This window comes from Lithobates pipiens, unplaced genomic scaffold (genome assembly GCF_037356315.1).
Source record: "Lithobates pipiens isolate NorthernLeopardFrog02 unplaced genomic scaffold, aLitPip1_a1.2 Scaffold_18, whole genome shotgun sequence".
Taxonomy (NCBI): Eukaryota; Metazoa; Chordata; class Amphibia; order Anura; family Ranidae; genus Lithobates; species Lithobates pipiens.
In genome coordinates, this window is record NW_027507758.1 from 340,596,712 (window position 1) to 340,616,345 (window position 19,634).

Here is a 19,634-nt window from a genome sequence, read left to right on the forward strand (position 1 = left end):
GTGTAGTATGATGAAAGATATAGCCTATTAAATAAGAATTACACTCACATTAATAAAACAAATCTCAGGAGGTGTCATACTGAGAGTTGTGCACCCTGGAGGACTGGATTAATATAAGCTTTTATTTCTCAAAGTGGCGGTGAGAGTTCTGGGAGACTGGAGAGAGCATGAGGTGTTATTCTATAATAGGATCACTATAAGCTGCAATGGAGTGGGTCACAGCACCATTGGACTGACAACACTTTATACACTGGAGTTTCTTTGCTGGACATTGCATTGTGCACCCAATCTATTCTCATTATGTATGGCGTTATAATCAAATTTATTGAATTTATATTGTGCATCACTACCTTTTATACATTTACATAGGTTTATTGTTTGGCAGTGCTACACCACATATTTCTAGTAATTTTGTGGGAACAAAATTGGTGCTTTACCCGCTGGTTATAACATTTCACAGGAAGAGTAGGTGCTTTATACACTTCATTTCTGTTTGTCCACAATTATTTTACACATACACAGGTTTATTTCCACACAATTTATTTGTTGGGAGGGAGCACCACACTATTTCCAATTTTCAGTGTTATGTTAGCATAAAATACTTTTATACATGCAAAACTGTTGTGTTGTTCTTAAGTGCACGTAAAAAAAAAAAAACAGCCAGTCTATGCTGTCCTTACTGCATTGTTGCATTCTATTCTTGTTTGGGCACTTGGTTTTCTTTGTAACCGTTAAAAAAAAAAAAAACACAAGTCTAACCTTGCACTCTGAGTTTCACAATACAGAGAACGGGAAGAGCAGCCTTGCGGTGTGTGTGATGTGTCTCACCAAAACAGCTGCATGACTTTTATAACAGCATAAATCTGATTTAGGAGGAACAGTGTATTTTTTTGTTATATAAAATGAGGCTTTGCAGAAGCACAGCAGATATGGAGGGGGTTAACAGAACACATGCATACCATGTAACCGTAAAACTTTATTGATGGAACATTCTTATTACAACAGTGGTATATGAAGAATACTGAAATATTTGGTACAATTTTCAAAAACGGGAAAAATAACATTGCTAACAAACTTGTCATTCTGGATAAAGTTCTTTATTCATCAAACACGGTTCACCTTCACAGAACTAAAAGAAAAAAAAAAAAAAAAGAAAGAAAAAAAAAAACTTGTTACGTGGAGATTGTGATCAACTTTTGACACTAAAATTATTAGTGGACATAAACATAACTTACAAAATCCCTGCTAAATCTAAAAGATAAAACTGTATTGAGTTAATAAAGTTCTGTGTGTAAATGAGGTACAGTGTGAACACTTTTTTGTGGCGATTACTGTGCAGGCAGACTACGTTACACTATGGAGACAGCAGCTGTAAGAACACAGCCTCAAGTCCTAATTTAACAGGAGTGTAGATGCATTCGTATGGCTCAAATGCTATCAAATCAGGAGCACATGTGAGGACGTTCTTTCAGTGAGCTCTGTAGGACCTGCTCTATAAACTAAACTTACAGCAGCCTTCTAGGGGAGCACTTGGCATAATACTATACCCTCCCTACTGCAGGCCGCCCCCCTGCTGCCACAGCGGACCCGTTCTGGCTTGCAGGACATCTACCTTACTGAGACCCACCAGGGCACTGCAGGATTGTCCAAGATGGCACCGGTTGAGCACGCTGTTGTGCAGCCTCTCTCATCTCCTCTCCGCAACTGCCATTGCTTCCTCCCCTGCTCAGCTAGCCAGGACAGACACTTGGATGTGGGTGAAGCACTCCCATATCCTAGCCCTTCCAACTAAGGCCTATCTGGAGCTCTTTGCTGACAGGGTTGAGAAGGCCCTACGCCAGGAGACAGAAGCACTTCAGGCAGACACTGCTCATATAGGGGTAGGGTTGAGGCTTTAAAGTCACAGTGGGAAGAAGCTACCCCTGTCTTGCAGGTGGAGAGATGTAAAAGGGATAAAAGGATTAACTCCTTTCTGGATCAAATGGATGACTTTAAATACAGGAGTTGCAGAGTTAACATCTGCATTAGAGGCCTTCCAGAATCCACAGCACCACAGGACATAATCCCCACTTTGCAGGACATCTTTAAGCAGCTATTAGGCCGTGAGGCACCGGAATACATAGAAATCAATCATGCCAACAGAGCTCTCCTCCCACTATCCAAGGTCCTGGACAAGCCCAGAGACATATGTAAACTGCATAAATACTTTCTAAAAGAACGCATAATGTTCTGCATCAGAGGGCTCCGTCATGTGGATTTTGATGATGCTAAAATTCATCTTTCCAGATCTCTCTAGGCGCACTTAGATGCAAAGCCACACTTCTCAGGCCGCTGCTGGAGGCCCTAAAGGATGATGCAAAGTTGATATACAGATGGGGCTTTCCTTTTAGCCTGACAGTTACCAAGGATAGCCAGCAATTCACCTTACAGAACAAGGATAACATACCCCAGTTCCTGAAATGCCTTGGTTTGCCTTCTGTGGAGATTGCAGACTGGCGTTCTTCTCCGGAGATCCCACTCCCTTTTCGCCTACAGCCTTGGCACCCTGCCCATCATAGGGGTCAGACTAGGCCCCGAAGAGACCCAACTCACCAGGCCTCGCAATCCTCTTTTCCTTGAGGGACAACCTGAAATTCCTGACATTGCTAACTTTTTGCTGCCTTTTAGCCCCCCCCCCCATTGCTGCTGTTTAAATGGCTATCCTAACTTGGGGTACAGGTATGTAGTGGGTCCCACATTGGACTTGCACGTGGTGCCTTACCACTCACCCCCAATAGGTCAACTCTTTGGAGTTATGCGATCCCTGTTTGTTTCCTCAGCATTCCTCGATTCATGGTTCAGCATGATGCAGACCTCTTGCCTCAGACTGGGTCCTGGGCCGTCTCCTGTATCCTCCCTGTTGTACAAGGTTTGTGGGTTGGGCTTACCTTCAAAATGCAGCAAGTTGTTGCTTGAAACAAAAAACCTGGGGCACATGTATGTTTATTGCAAGAGACATTTTCACACCAACTCAGTCCCTCGCCTCCCTATCCATTTGTACAACCTATGGTACCTCAGTAACTCTTCGCATGCCAAGTCGTGCCAAAGCGATTCATAAACAATGTCCCTCTGTCCAGACGGATCACTTGGCTGACCCCAACGGCCAGTATGTGTTCCTAAAAAGGCACGATCCTTGAACGCAAATTCACCTAAAAATCCTTTCCAGTGGGATGGAGCAGTTACTATTTGGCTGACCTGGCCCCTGGACGAGAATATTCTGGATGATGCAGTAGCCTCACAGCGAGTTTCAGACACTATTTCCTTGTACTTTACAGGGAACTCGACAGGTACGGTGGGGGAAGCTTCTGTTTGGGAAGGACACAAAGCAGTGGTTTGAGGGGAGCTCATCTCCCAAGGTTCTAGGCTAAAGGACTTGCAAACTCTTCTGACAAAAATCAGTTTCGGCCGAACTTCAGCATAAACATCACACTTCCCCTGATCTGACAACAGAATGTCAATCCCTGCCGCCAGGAGATGGCTGGCCTACTCAATACCTGTATACAAGCTCGGCTACGTCACGTCTCCCATAAATTTGGGAAGAAGTCTGGGAGACTGCTTGCTAGAGCTTAGATGGCTAACACGCGTTTGGTCATGTACATAAGCTAAATACGGTGGCAGGTTCACCAGAAAGCTGGGTGCATCCTGCAATATTTGTAGGAGGCTTAATTCCCGCAGCACACCATCAGATTGGTAGTAAGATGTTCTCATTTCACAGGCAGAGGTTATCAAGGATCTTCCGAAGGGGAACAGTCTGGGTCCCGACGGTTTCACAAATGCCTACTATAGCAAGCTCCAATCGCTCCTTTCCAGCCTGTTCTGTGCCTATTTTAATGCTTTAGCCTCTGGTACTGCTATGCCTAAAGAGGCACTGATGGCCAACATTACGGTCATCCCTAAAGAAGGGAAGAACATGCTATTCCTGGAAACTATAGGCCGATCTCCCTGTTACACAGATATCAAAATATTTGCACAGATTTTGGTTAACCAGCTTAAGCCTATCATACCAACCATAGTCAACCCTGACCAAACAGGGTTTACCTCTGGGAGGGAAGCCAGGGATAATTCCGATTGGGCAATCCAACTAATCCATTGACCTGAGTCACAGGCAGACCATCCACCTTGTTTCCTGCTCTCTACAGATAAGGCGTTCAACAGGGTGGATTGAGTTTACCCCTGGACGGTCTTGGCCAGGCTGTGACTGGGCCTTAATATGCTTTCCTAGATAACCTCACTATATAAGCTCCCCAGAGGCTAGGGTTAAGGTAAAATGTCCTCTCTGACTCATTTCCCGCCCACAATGGGACAAGGCAGAGGTGTCCCTTTCCCCTCCTCATTTTTGCTCTTACCTTTGAGCCACTATTTAACAAAATAAGTCTGAACTCAGCTATTAAGGGGTTTGTGGTTGACCCAATGGCGCATAAACTGTCTGCTTATGCAGATATCTTATTTTATGCATGTCTGATCCCTTGATTTCTCTACCCAATATCATGGCGGAATTGCGTGATGTTCAATTGCTCTCAAACATTAAGATTAATCATAAATCTGAGATTTTTACGTCCGATTTTGCCCTCGGAATTGCATACAGAGCTGCAAGCTTTGTTCTCCGTTACCTGGTGCCATACGTCCTATTGAGGAATTTATCTTCCGGCACATTGTTCTCAGTTGTACACCTGTAATTATGCCCTTCTGCTCTCCATTATCCAAGCAGATTTACAGAGCTGGGGCTGTACCATTTTTTCATGGATGGGCCTTGACCACTTTCCCGAATGGCTCACGCTGATAATACAGCGGCAAAAGTGGTTCGTTATTGCGAATCGCTGTATGGGTACATCTGTACCTTTAAGGGTGATAGGTAGGTGCGTGCCCGCTGCACGGCAGGGAACCCGATGCTCGTAGCCAGAGGGCACAATCACTGCCGCCCCCCCTGTGATCGCATGCACATAAAAACACATATCCCTGGTCTGTCAAGGGTGAGGAGACATTGTTTGTTCCTACTGATTAGGAAGAACGATATGTCTCCTCCCCCAGTCAGTCCTATCCCCATACAGTTAGAAACACTAACTAGGGAACACATTTAACCCCTTGATCGCCTGCCAGTGACATTTATACAGTAATCAGTGAATTTTTATAGCACTGATCACTGTATTAATGTAAATGGTCCCAAAAATGTGTCAAGTGTCCGATTTGTCTGCCGCAATGTCGCAGTACTGCTAAAAATCACAGATCCCCGCCATTGCTAGTAAAAAAAATTAAATGCCATAAATCTTTCCCATAGTTTGTAGACGCAATAACTTTTGCACAAACCAATCTATATACGCTTATTGCGATTAATAAAAATATGTGGTATATATATATATATATATATATATATATATATGTGGCCTAAACTGAGGAAGAAATGTGTTTTTAAAAAACATTTTGGGGATATTATAGCATATATATATACCGTATATATATATATATATATATATATATATATATATATATATATATATATATATATATATATATATACCGTATTTATTAAAATGGGGGGAAAGTCGTGGGTGCGTGTTATACGCCAATCCCCACTGTGAGCCGAAAATAGCGAGCGGCGCCGAAAGAGACCGAGTGCTGACTGCTCGCAGTCCCACCTCCTCGCTGTTTCTGGAGCGAGTGCTGCCAAAAAAGACCGAGCCGACTGTACTGTGTACTCGGCTCCGCTCGCAGTTCCGCCCAGACTGGGCGGGACTGCGAGCCGAGCACAGTACACTCGGCTCGGTCTTTTTCAGCAGCGCTCGCTCCAGAAACAGCAGGGAGGCGGGACTGCTAGCGGAGCCAAGCAGTCGGCTCGGTCTTTTTCGGCGCCGACCGCTATTTTCGGCTCACAGTGGGGATCGGCATATAACATGCACCCACGACTTCAGCGGTGGCTTGCAAAATGACTTCTGTATAGAGTCGCTCCTATTAGAACGGTTCCATGCCTGACAAGTCGCCCCAGTGTGAATACGCTCTAAGTTGTTCTTAATTTGTTTGTTATAAAAAATGTAAATAAAGATTACATAAAAAATGCTATCAAATTAAGACCTGGACCTGCATCTTCATAAAGTAACAGACTCTTTATTTCCTTTCTCTGCACCAACAGCTACACTCCAGCTGAATGAACAGGAGACAGAGGCTCCTGTTCATTTATAAACTGAAGCATTGTAAACAGTTTACTATGTTTAGATCAGTAGTCATGGTGTTCATTTAATAAAGGAAGGGGCCTGGAAGAGGTAATTTTTATGAAACGATGCCCCCCGTGGTGTCTCCCCCTGCAGCAGCTGGAAGCCAGTAGGAGAAACCAGCTTTCAGCTGCTGCAAAGAGCTGCACAGGGCATTGTTCCTGTAATTCTCTGCATCAGGGTAAAAAAAACCCTTCTGCAAGCAGACTCCCCTGCCTTATACTTACTTGAGCCAGATCTTGATCCGGGGATGTGCATGAGAGCAAAAGCTCCCTCCTTATTGGCTCAGGAACAGCTCCCACTGCTGTCAGACACAGCTGCCATCACAGCTAGAGAGAAGGGAGTGGTGCCGAGCCGCACTGTCTTTTGGACACACAGTGGGCATCAAGACCGAGCATGAGTACCCCCATAGCAAGCAGCCCGCTATGGTGGGCACTCGCCAGGGAGCGTTGGTGGGAGAACCGATAAGAGGATCAGGGCTGTTGTGTGCAAAAACAATTGCACAGAGCAGGAAAGTATGACATTTTAAACATTTTATCCTTTACAATCACTTTAACATCTTTCTGTGAGCATATATGCAGCTTTGCTGAAGTGGGTCCCTTTCTTTAAGCCACATATGTCTATGTGCCAACAGCTCTGGGTCTTGCACTAACAATCGGGAGCTAAGAGGACCAGCTTTTGATCATGATTGCTGTGGTAGCCTGTGATTGGCTATGGCTATAACAGTGATCAGTACAGACTGCTCATACTCTCTCGAAGGAGGCTTAGACATCTCATGGAGAATCTCATTGTGGGAGGTTTCTTTTACCTTCGTTCTTGAGTGTGCACAGAAAGAATTTTAATCTCTGGAAGGAAAATCTTTGCTTGGGATGTGTCCAGGACAAGAACCAAACTTGGTTAAGGCAAAGAGAAAGTTGAAGGAAAATTTTTGAAAATGTATCTAACTGAAAACCTGTAGCAGCTGAACTGTTTTGTGGACATTTTTAGACAGATTTAAGGGAAGATAAGAACTTTAGGCTAAGGTCATCTAGATAACCCATGACTTGTATTCCCAGAATTCTTAAAATGGCACGCTTAGACGCTAGGACCTTTGTGAATACATTGCGAGCAGAGAATAAGCCAAAGTCAGTGCAGCAAACTGGAAATTCTACTGCAAGGCACAGAAAGCGCTGATGAGGTGGATAAATGAGGATATGCAGATAGGCATTTTTGATTTATACAGATATCAGGTATTCCCCTCATCTCAGAGAGGCAATAACCAACCTTGCTGATTCTATACAAAATTTGGAATTTGACGGTGTTAAAAAAAAAAAAAAAAAAAAAAAAAAAAATTAGGTCCAGAATATGACCAATACTGCTTTGGACTTTGGTAACGAACATGATGAAGCAAGGGATTTTCAGAAGGAGGTGGTTAGAGACCTTTCTGTGCAATATCGTTGCACAGAGCAGAACTGCTTTCATTCATAAAGGAGGCCCAGGGACTATATCAGGGTGGAGATACAAGGGCCCCATCTCAGTCTTCCTCTGACAGGCTGAAAGTGCATGACCTGTCAAAGTAGGATATATATGGTCGGTAAGCAACCTACCTTATGGAATGGAATTTTTTTGATCATAGAGCAGGCATGTCCAAAGTCCGGCCCGCGGGCCAATTGCGGCCCGCGGCCCGGTTTTGAACGGCCCGCCTGGTTATTTGGACATACATATCTTTTGTGGCCCCCGACGATCTCCCAGCGCCGGGGGCCACAAAAGATATATATCAGCCGTCACTAAAATGGCGGTCCGAGTCCGGACCGAGCAGCGCTTCTGCCCGGACCGCCATGCCGTCAGTGTAGCAAGCGACAGCAATCACTGGTTTGCTGGGACCGCGGGTTTCCCCAGCAACCAGTGACGCTGCGCGCATGCGCCCGCCCCCTGCTCCTGGCCGCGTCTCTCGGAGCTGAAGAGACACGGGCAGTAGGGGTGTGACGTCACGTGCGCGCCCCGCCCCCCTGCTGCCCGCGGTTCCCGGGTCCTGGATCTCATCGCGAGGCAGCTTCAGTTGTGCCCACACTCCTGCTGCAGTTAAGGTATGTGGGCACATTAGTTATCTATTAGTGATCAGTGTTGTGCACACTGTTGGGCATATTTTAAGGGCTTTTTTTTGTAAAGGGCACGCTGATGGGAAAATTTTATGTTAAAGGACACTCTGATGGGCACACTTTATTTTAAGGGGCACGCTGATGGATATATTTTTTATGTGCACACTGATGGGCATGTTTTGTTAAGGTGCCCCTTAACAAAATATGCCCATTGATGGGCACATTAAAAATATACCCATCAGTGTGTCCCTTAAAATAAAATGTGCCCATCAGAGTGCCCTTTAACATAAAATTTTCCCATCAACGTGCCCCTTAACATAAAATAAGGGTCACGCTGATGGGCACCTTTTATGTTAAGGGGTAATCTGATGGACAAATTTTATTTTACGGGGCAGGCTGATGGGTATATTTTTAATGTGCACATCGATGGGCATATTTTGTTAAGGGGCACGCTGATGGGTACAACAAAATGTGCCCTACAAAATATGCCCATCGATGTGCACATTAAAAATATACTCATCAGCATGTCCCTTAAAATAAAAATTGTCCATCAGAATGCCTCCTAACATAATAGGTGCCCATCAGTGTGACCCTTATTTCATGTTAAGGGGCACGCTGATGGGCAGATTTTATTTTAAGAGCAACACTGATAGGTACATTTTATATTAAAAGGGGCACTTTGATGGGCAAATTTTAAGTTAAGGGGCATGTTTTGTTGTGTCCATCAGAGTGCCCCTAAATATAAAATGTGCCCATCAGCATGACACTTATTTTATGTTAAGGGAAATCCTGATGTGCACATTTTATGTTAAGGGGCACTGTGATGGGGACACCTGATGTAAAGGGGCACTGTGATGGGGACACCTGATGTAAAGGGGCACTGTGATGGGGACACCTGATGTAAAGGGGCACTGTGATGGGGACACCTGATGTAAAGGGGCACTGTGATGGGGACACCTGATGTAAAGGGGCACTGTGATGGGGACACCAGATTTAACTTGACAATAAATATTGTTGAAATGCTAAGGAAATTGTACATTTCTCATGTTTTTGATAGATATACAGTTACTACAATATTTCTGAGTCGTAGCACAGACTTGAGATTCGGACCTCGGCCCAAAGAAAATTTTGGCGACCGGACCTCCTTTAATTTTAATTCATTACCCCTGATATATATATGCTTCGGAAGGTACAGGGAGGACAGGACCGAGCGCCGTACACAGGAGAATTTCCTGTTTACGGGCAGCCTCTGTAATAGGAAGTCCTTCTCCTGCACTGCCATTGGACGACTTTTCTGTCCATCAAAGGAGGCGGGACTTTCTATTAAAGAAGCCGCCGTGTAAATAGGAGATTCTCCTTTGGCGCTCGTCAGTGCATTCCTGGCAATGGTGCTGTGTTCCTGGCAATGGTGCTGTGTTCCTGGCAATGGTGCTGCGTTCCTGGCAATGGTGCTGCGTTCCTGGCAATGGTGCTGCGTTCCTGGCAATGGTGAGGCATTTGGGGAGGCATTCCTGGCAATGGTGCTGCGTCCCAGGCAATGGTGCTGCGTCCCTGGCAATGGTGAGTCATTCCTGGCAATGGTGAGGCATTTGGGGAGGCATTTCTGGCAATGGTGCTGCGTCCCTGGCAATGGTGCTGCGTCCCTGCCAATGGTGGGGGAATTCCTGGCTATGGTGGGGGCATTCCTGGCTATGGTGGGGGGCATTCCTGGCTATGGTGGGGGCATTCCTGGCTGTGGTGGGTCTGCAGATGTGCACTGATTAGGCTGCATTGGTGGGCACTGACCATTATTTTGCTTCACAGTTCTTTATTTAAACATTTTTTTTTCCTGAAACTTCCCTCTTAAAGTGAAGGTGTGTGTTATACGCCAATTAATACAGTATGTACAAATACGCCCAAGCTCATTTCTTCCCACACACAGCCACAAAGGCAAGAGAATTCTTGTTGGGCAATGTATTAGAGCTCTAACGAACACACTTAGACCGAATTTTAACGATTCAAAGAATGTCAGGCAAAATGGTCGGCCCTCGCGCATGTTCACTTCATCAAATCCGGCCCTCTTTGAAAAAAGTTTGGACACCCCTGTCATAGAGGGTATAGTGTTAGATTAATTGCGTACTTATATACCGGGGAACGGTGTGGTTACTTCCCTAGACCCTGTAGACCCCAATGCTGGATTGATTTAGTCCTTAGAGACATGGTGTTGAAATCTGACATGAAGTACCTCCACTTCTTTGGCTGTATCCAACATCAGTTTAACAGTAGCTCAGCAAGTCCAGCATACTGTATGCTTTGGGATTATTAGGGTATGTGATTCACTATATACACGCACTTTTGACTATCCGAATTGTTTGGACTGGCCCACCTTCATCTTCCCTGCATTATAGTCCTTTATTGTGCCGCCCAACAGCCTAAGAAGATCTGATTTGTCCTATTGAAGTTATTCATTTGTTTTTGTAATTATAGGTGTTACATGGTGTGTTGTGTGGTAGTCTCCGCCCCCTCCCCCACATTTTTGTTTCCTCTCTTGTACCTAGGTAGTGGATAGGAGGTTGACCAAGTTAAACACTTGCCAACCAGCCGTTGTCATACTGCGAAGGGTTGGTATGGCTGCGAAAATCGCTGTAGCTGTACGCCGCCCATTTTAAGTGCAATAGCAGGCGTGCCGGAGCCTATGCGTGTGGCCGGCAGCCACGATGTCCGTCGGCCACCCGCAATCCTTACAGAGAGCAAGAACGGGTATCTGTCAATGTAAACAGAGCCACGTTCTGACTGGAGAGATAGTCTGTTTCTACTGATTAGGAACAGCAATCTCTCTGTACTCCCTTGTCGGCACACTCCTCCCCTTGATTGCCCCCCTAGCGTTAACCCCTTCCCTGCCAGTGCCATTTATACAGTGATCCGTGGCTATTCTTAGCTCTGATCACTGTATAAAAAGGTCACTGGTCCCAAAAGAGTGTCCGATCTGTCCTCCGCAATGTCGCAGTCCTGCAAAAAAAAAAAAAAAAAAAAAAAAGTGCAACAAAAATGGCACAAATATATCCACCATTTTGTAGATGCTACAACTTTTGCACAAATCAATCAATTTTGGTTTGTGTGCAACGTCACATGACCGTGCAATTGTCAGTTAAAGCGGCGCAGTGCCGTATCGCAAAAATGTCCTGGTCATTAAGGGGGTAAATCCTTCTGGGGCTGAAGTGGTTGATCTGTACTTATGAAAAATTATATACCTATGCATATTTTCTTTCCTTTAATTGCAGGCCTTTCATTTTTAGAACCAATACATTTTTGTACAATTGTGATAAGTGACCATGAAAATCGGAATTGCCGGTGTGTAACCGGGAAACGCGTAATTGTATCAACATACTTGATTGTTTTTTCTTATATAATAAGTCTACTGATGTACCAAGCATTGCACATGTTTTTAATGTTACTTCAACTTTGTATACTAAAGCTTCTAATGTTTTATATGAATATTTGCTGTATCTATTTGATATGTAAATACCATCAGGCTACCCTGGAAGGCCCTTGCATTCTCCTTTTCTAAAGTACAGAGGGAACCACATGAAGACCCATGTACAAAAAAAATTAAGAGGCCAAATGTCTCTGAAATGTAATGGAAATAGCTGGGACTTGATCTTTGATGGTGCTGGTCTTTGTGCCACAGAGAAATTCCTGAGATGGAAACCCCTAGACTTGCATCAAATGAAGTAAGCCTTCCAAGTTAGTGATGGACCTTGTGAACAGTGGGTTGCTTTGCTTTGAGAATTGTAGCAATCAAAAACTCAGATGCCCATGTCCCTTAGACCCTTGGCTGCAACAGCCATGATATTAAAACAAGTGCATCCAAAAAGAATGGCAAACTGGCTTGGGGAAGTAGATCCCGATAGTCTGGCAGGGCCCATGGTGCATCTGCTAGAAGTCTTACAAGGTTGGCATACCAAATCCGACTGGGCCAATCCACAGCAATTAGGATAACCAGAATTCCTTTGCATCGCAATTCTGTGGAGCAGGGGAGTAAGAAGATTCAGTGGAGTGAAGACAAATTGTTGTACTGATCCCACAAAGCCATAAGGACATCCACTGCTTTTGCATTTGGACACAAACTTGTTTAGTTGTTGAACCTGGAGGTTCACATCTGACATTCCCAAACTGTGTTGTGTCCCAAAACAAATCTTGGTTTAGACACCAAGCTACTGGGTCCACATATTGCCAGGTGAGGAAATCTGCCTGCCAATTGTCTACGTTTGGAATGAAATAGCTGACAAGGCTGGAACATGCAGTTCTGTTAAGGACAGAATCTGCTCGCCAGTGAGGTTTCTTTTCTCCCTTATGGTAGATCCTTAAACAGGTTAGTAAAACACTGAAGGGATAGCCAAATTGCCTGAAGATCCAAAACGTAATCAGGAGAGATTCTTTCCATGACCCAGTCCTTCGATCACTCAGTCCCCTACTCTGACAAGTTGACAAAGTTTTCTGCACCCCCAACCCGCCTCACAAGCTGCCTACTGTCCTGAGAATCTTCCAAAGTGGGAAGATGGACTTCCTTGAAACAAGACCAGGATTTGTGAGACACCAAGGGATGGCCTGGTCCTTGGTGTCAAGTAAATCGGTCTGTCTAGAGACAATTTGTCCAACAGAAACAGAACATTTTCAGTGCAGAGATCTGCAGTGAAATAGGGCAAGGGGATTGGGGAGACAGCTTCTGAATTCAGGAGATTTCAATCTGAAGCATCTTTTACAGAGGTAACACTCTGAAATAAGACGTGTTCAGAGCTAAAACCAAAAAGTGATGAGTTGGTTCCAATGTTGATCTCTGAGGGGGCTTAGTATCAACCCAATCGTCTGGACAGGCAGGGATATGTTGTACAACAGAGCTCTTGCAAACTCTTCCTTCCTTTGCAGTCACAAAGTAGATAGGCAACATATAGGGCTCAGGGTAGGTGACAAGGCCTCATTTACTCACAAAAAGAAGACAGCTGGTAGCAGATGAGGGTCATCGATCAAAAAAGGTCAGATGGCCCAAGGTGAACGAAGTCAGTGTAAGCAGGCACTAGTAAGGGAGCAAAGATCCAAGTGGCTCTGTGCAACAGTAGTAGCCACCCAGTAGACATCAGTACCCAATTCCACAGCGTTAACCTAATCTATGGCAACCCATTGGGAGCAGAGAATAAGGGTACCCAGTGACGAATAAAAACGAGGGAGGTCCCAGGGCATTTCTGGTCCTAAAGAGAACTCTGTGGCCAACTTATCCAGAACCAACTCTGAAAAGAGCCCCACTTGGTAGGCCATTAGCAGGCTAGCTCCACAACCTCCAGTCTAGCAGGGCCCAAGCGCAGTACCGTTCAAAAACCAGATTAAGGATTGCGGTGCCAGACAGCTGCCATTGAATGGGGGCTCTCCAACTGTTAAGTGGATAAGTGTATCTATTAGAGAAAATAATTGGAGAAAGTAAATTGCTAGAGAAACAGCAGAGATGCAGAAAATAGAGCCATCCTCCTAGGATACTAGCAAAAAAGTGAGGCATGCTGGTAGGAGGGATTGTACCCTGCTCTAGGGACAGTTTTTTTTATTTGCCAGTGTACAATCCTCATGTGGACAGCAGTAGAACACTTAGGTTTAAAGACTTCCTATGTCCTTCAGTGGACAAGGAAAAAATAAATAAAAATACAGATTAATTTAGCCATAGAATCCCTGTAACTTTCTGTGAGATTAACTAAAAGAGCAAACAATATCTTCCTTTCAGGTTATCATCTGTAAATGGCACATTCGCCTGGCCACCCCGTGATGGAGATGAAGAAAGAAAAGTGTCCAAATTAGGAGAGCAGGATTAGAAGGTGATTATAAAGGGAAAACGCCTAAAGAGAGAAAATAAATGTATATACATACAGGATTTATAGTTTATATAGTTTTTATAGTTTGCGCAGCGCTTTATATATTTAGACATGCTTTAACTACTTCAGGCCCGGAAGATTTGGCTGCTCAAGGACCAGGGCATTTTTGCGATGCGGCACTGCATTGCTTTAACAGACAACTGCGTCAGCTGGTCGGGAAGGGGTTAACCACTTGCCTACCCGCTCACGTAGATATACTCATCAGGTCGGCCCTCCTGCACAAACTGACGTACCTGTACGTCAGTCCGTACAAAGATAGCATGGGAGCATGCCCCTGTTCTGCCTAGTGACGACAGATCTACTGTTCCCAGTGATCGGGAACAGTGATCTCTGTCATGCTCCTGGTAGTCCACCCCCCCCCCCCCTACAGTTAGAACACGCTGAGGGAACACAATTAACCCCTTGATCACCCTAGTGTTAGACTCTTCCCTGCCAGTGTCATTTTTACATAGATCAGTGCATTTTAATAGCACTGACCAATGTAATAATGTCACTGGTCCCCAAAAAGTGTTATTTGGGGTCAGATTTGTCCGCCGCAATATCGCAGTCCTGCTGAAAATCGTAGATCACCACCATTATCAGTAAAAACCAATAATAAAAAAATGTAAGTCCCTAAATCTATCCTATAGTTTGTAGACGTGACAACGTTTGCACAAACCAAATGCAAAAATATGTAGAAGAATATATATCAGCCTAAACTGATAATAAATGTTTTTTTATATATATTATTTTGGGATATGTATTATAGCATAAAGTAAAAAAAACTTTTTTTCCCCAAAAACTGTTGGTGTTTTGTTTAGTGTAGTGTCACACGACCGCGCAATTGTCAGTTAAAGCAACGCAGTGCCATATCGCAAAAAATGGCATGGTCATTAACGGGGCAAATCCTTCAGGGGCTGAAGTGGTTAACCATCTTGCTGCCACCATTGTAAGGATCAGGTGAGTTGCAGCAGCACCTTTTAAACACAGTACCACTGACTGCAGCTGCCAGGAGTGTGTATGTTCTTGTTAAATCAACCGTTTGCTTTCTCCCTGAAGGGATGATACAGCCACCCAAACATTTCCAACCTTATTGGTAGTGCCACCTCAAAACCCTTGTTAACATATCTTGCCTCTGCTGTCCCAGCTGCGGGCTCAAGGAAGGTGGTGGTGGTGGGAGTTAGAAAGCAGAAAAAGCGCTGATCGCTGAAGTTGAAATGTGTTCTTCCCAGGCGAAAAAGGACTTTTAGGTATAATAGTAGATTTTTCTTGAAGTGCACTTCAAGCCGTAGGCTTCAACCATGCCAAAGCTAGTGACAGAAGCAGGATGGTACAAGAAGCCTTAAGACAGCAGGTCTGCCCTGTTTGAGAGAGGCCAGGGGTCATCACCTAGAAGTTTGATTATGTCTGTGCACCAGGCTCTTCTGGCCTAGATCGATGCAGTGAGAATCATCAATTTCTTCTTTTACTTCTAATTTGTGGAGCAGTTGAGGAAGAATCTGAACTGGGAGAAAAGGCACTGAATTGAGTCAATGGGATTACCAGAACATAGTATGGCAGTGCTCAAGAATTCTTACCACAAACCTGAGTAACTTCCTTGTTGAACCTGGGTGCCAAGATTGCCAGACTACTGGTTGGAAGCTAAACAGTGGTCCCCTGTGTGGAGAGTGAACAAGTTTTGCCTTTTGATTGCTGGGTTGCATTTTTAGGATTTTTCCTTGTAGCTTTTTAACACCTTTTTCTGTTACTTTTTAACCACTTCCCGACCGGCGCACGCCGATGAACGTCAGCAGAATGGCACGGGCAGGCATATTGGTGTACCGGTACGTCCATTTTTATATACCGCCCTCTCATTGTGTGCATGCCGGTGCACTCGCGCGCTGGTTGGCACCCCCGTGAGTCCGGTCTCGGGTCCCGCAGACTCGATCGCCACGAGGATACCCGCTATCGTCTCACGGGGCGGCCCAAAAGGGAGATGCCGTTGTAAACAGCATCTCCCCGTTCTGCCTAGCAACAAGTGACGCTGTCTAATCACAGCGAGCAGAGATCAGCAACACAAAGCCCAGCCCCCCACAGTTAGTAACACGCCCCTAGGAACACTTAACCTCTACACTGCCACCCCCTGGTTAACCCTTTCACTGTCAGTGTCATTTACACAGGAATCAATGCATTTGTATAGCACTGATTGCTGTATAAATGACAATGGTCCCAAAAATGTGTAAAAAATGTCCAATGTGTCCGCCATAATGTTGCAGTCACAATATAAAATCGCTGATCGCTGCCATTACTAGTAAAAAAATAAAAATAAAAATGCCATAAAACTATCCCCTATTTTATAAACGTTATAACTTTTGTGCAAACCAATCAATCGCTTATTGCGATTTTTACCATAAATATGTAGAATACGTATCGGCCTAAACTGAGGTAAAAAAGTTTTTTTTATATATTTTTGGGGGATATTTATTATAACAAAAAGTAAAAAATAATGCGTTTTTTTTTCAAAATTGTCGCTCTATTTTTGTTTATAGAGCAAAAAATAAAAACCGCAGGGGTGATCAAATACCACCAAAAGAAAGCTCTATTTGTGTGTGTGTGTGTGTGTGTGGGGGGGGGGGGTAACGTCAATTTTGTTTGGGAGCCACGTCGCACGACCGCATAATTGTCAGTTAAAGCAACGCAGTGCCGAATCTCAAAAAGTGGTCTGGTCTTAAGCCAGCAAAATGGTCCGGTCTGAAAGTGGTTAAACAGCTTTTTTTTCTTTGCTTCCTTTAGCCTACTAATTAAGGGGAGTGGTTAATTGGTCACAGGTGCTTGAGGCCTATATAACCTTCTGTAGAACTCATTGTGAGCCTGCTCATCTTTGAGCTTGCTGGAACTTAGACCAAGTGGAACAGGACTAGGTGGCGAGTTAAAAAAACGAGTTGAAAACAAGAGGTTGTAACGGGTCAAGTACCTATGCAGGGTGAGTGTGTACCTGTGTATTGTAAGTACATGAGTGCTGCGAGTGCACGTGAGGTGTATTGAGTATTAGTGTCAGGTAACACCTGTGTATCTGAGTGTTGTCTTAGGGTGTGTGGATCGTTAGTAATTGTGCATTGTGTGAGTGGGTTTCACGTTGGTCAGCAAGTACCTGTGTATTACCTTGTTGAGTATTAGTGTCAGGAAGCTAGTCATTAGGTAATTTGGACAGGGTATAATCCCCAATCCTTATTAAATTAGTAGGTACGACGGGGGGCGTGCCCAGATGTGAACGGTGCAAGAAGTGTGAGCTGAGAGCTCCGGGTATCCTAACGCCCATTCTCAGCCATCCGTGCGTCCAATGAGCTCAAAAATTACTAGTTACACTTACCGGTAATGGGTTTTCTGGGAAATCTTCCAGGACGGCACACCTGAGATGACTGGTCTCACCTGACAGGAAACAATCAACAGAGTTTGAAAGTCCCCGCCCCTCCCTCCGACCCTCAGTTATGACAAACTATAGACCCACACCAGTGTCAGAGGGAACATTCTGTGAAGAATGAAATTATCACCAACATTTAAGGGTAGGGAAGTAGGCCTGCCGTCCCGGAAGATTTCCCAGAAAACCCATTAACGGTAAGTGTAACTGGTAATTGTCTCAAGTCATCTTCCAGGACGGCACACCTGAGACGATGAGCAGGAAGTTCAGGCCTACCTTAGGGCGGGACCACTGCCTGTAGGATCTTCCTGCCAAATTCCAAGTCCTCAGGGGACAACAGCTCCACTCTGTAGTGCCTCAGAAACGTCTTATGGCTCGTCCATGTTGCCGCCTTGCAGATCTGATCAATCGAAGCACCTGCCCTCTCTGCCCAGTTCGCCAGAGATCTAGCCGAGTGTGCTTTAACCACTTCCCGACCAGCGCACGACGATGTACGTCGACAGAATGGCACGGGCAGGCATATTGGCACCCTAACCCCAGGCACTCGCGTCCGTAGTTAAGGCTACTGGATCCGATTGTGACCAGGCTTGCCCCTCCCCCCCCCCCCCCGATAGATTGTTCGGGTTGAGCCACCAGTGCAGGGAGTGCACTACCTCCCAATCTTTCCTCCAGGGCCTCTCTTCTGCTTCCCCAAGAGGAGAAAAGAGAAGCCTGGAGTTCCTGGGAATGGAGCTGGGCCCAAGTAACGGCCGGGATACAGGAAGTCATGAGCCCCAGAACTCTCATGATGTTTCTTAATGAGACCTCTCCCGACTCTAGGAGAGTCAACACTGCTCCCTGAACATTCGGAATCTTTTCTGTGGGAACAAATATTCTTTGGACCGTCGATTTTATCTGGTACTCCAAGTACACCTTGGACTGCGATGGGTCCAGGGAAGACTTCTCCCGGCTGACCATCTAGCCCAAGGATTCCAGGGTGGCCAGCACTCTGTCCCTATCTAACAGAAGCTGTTTCCGGCTCAAGTTGTAGATCAGCATATCATCTAAGTAAGGTATCAGAGCTATCTCCTGGAGGTGTAGGAAAGATACCACTTCCGCGATGACCTTGGTAAAGATCCTCGGACTGGACACAAGGCCGAAGGAGAGGGCCCTGAACTGCCAATGTTCCACTCCCCGCTCTATGCGTACCGCGAAACGCAGGAACTTCTGGTGTTCTGGGGCAATGGGTTCATGTAAGTATGCGTCTTTCAGATCCAACGTGATCATAAAGACCCCTTTCTGGAGAGGTTTTCTTACCGAGTAAATACTCTCCATCCTGAACTTTGTATAGCAAGTACCAGTTTAACTTCCTCAAATTTATGATTAACCGAAAATTGCCCGATGGCTTTGGGACCACGAAAATATGGGAATAAAACCAGAGTGCCTACTGACTCGCTGGAACCGGAATTATTACTTTGTGCGCTACGAGCTTTCGAATTCTTCCCAAGAGGCCCCTCGCCCTGAGTGGGTCCTTGGGAAGACAGGTAACAAGAAAATTCTGAGGGGGGTTTGCCTGAAATTCCAACCTGTATCCCTCTCTCACGAGATTTAGGATATAAGGGAGTCTCTCCCATTGAGGTATGAACCACAAGAGTCCTGCGCCAACCTTTATGTTGGCATCATTTGGTTTCTTTGTTGGAAGGTCAAGGGCCGGAAAAAAGGATCCCACTTTTTTCCTTACCGAGTCCCCACTGACCCTTTGCCGAGGGGCGTCGAAAAAATTTCTTCCGTTTCTCTTTGGTGTTGTAAAGAATTTTTTACCCTTTGTTGTGGATCGGGAAAGCACTTGTTCCAGCCCCGAACTAAACAGCAGGGAGCCCTCAAAGGGGATACCACATAGCCAGGATTTGGAGGTAAAATCTCATGTTTTGACCCATAGGGGCCTCCTAGCGGAGTTTAGTAAAGCTGCTGACTTAGCAGTCATACTGTCTCCACCACTGCGTCTACCAAATAGGCTACCGCTCTCCCGACTACCTCCAAGGAGTCAACCACTTCCTTGGACTAT

At 45.2% G+C, this 19,634-nt stretch overlaps 1 protein-coding gene across 1 annotated transcript in view; it reads right to left on the reverse strand.

The window, feature by feature from the left end:
* Window positions 1–531: 531 nt before the first annotated feature.
* Window positions 532–19,634, reverse strand: part of DDX43 (DEAD-box helicase 43) — a 433,112-nt gene continuing 414,009 nt past the window's right edge. Inside the window, exon 17 of the mRNA XM_077490306.1 lies at window positions 532–1,129. The gene's annotated coding sequence lies outside the window, so the exon portion shown is untranslated. The remainder of the gene's footprint in view (window positions 1,130–19,634) is intronic.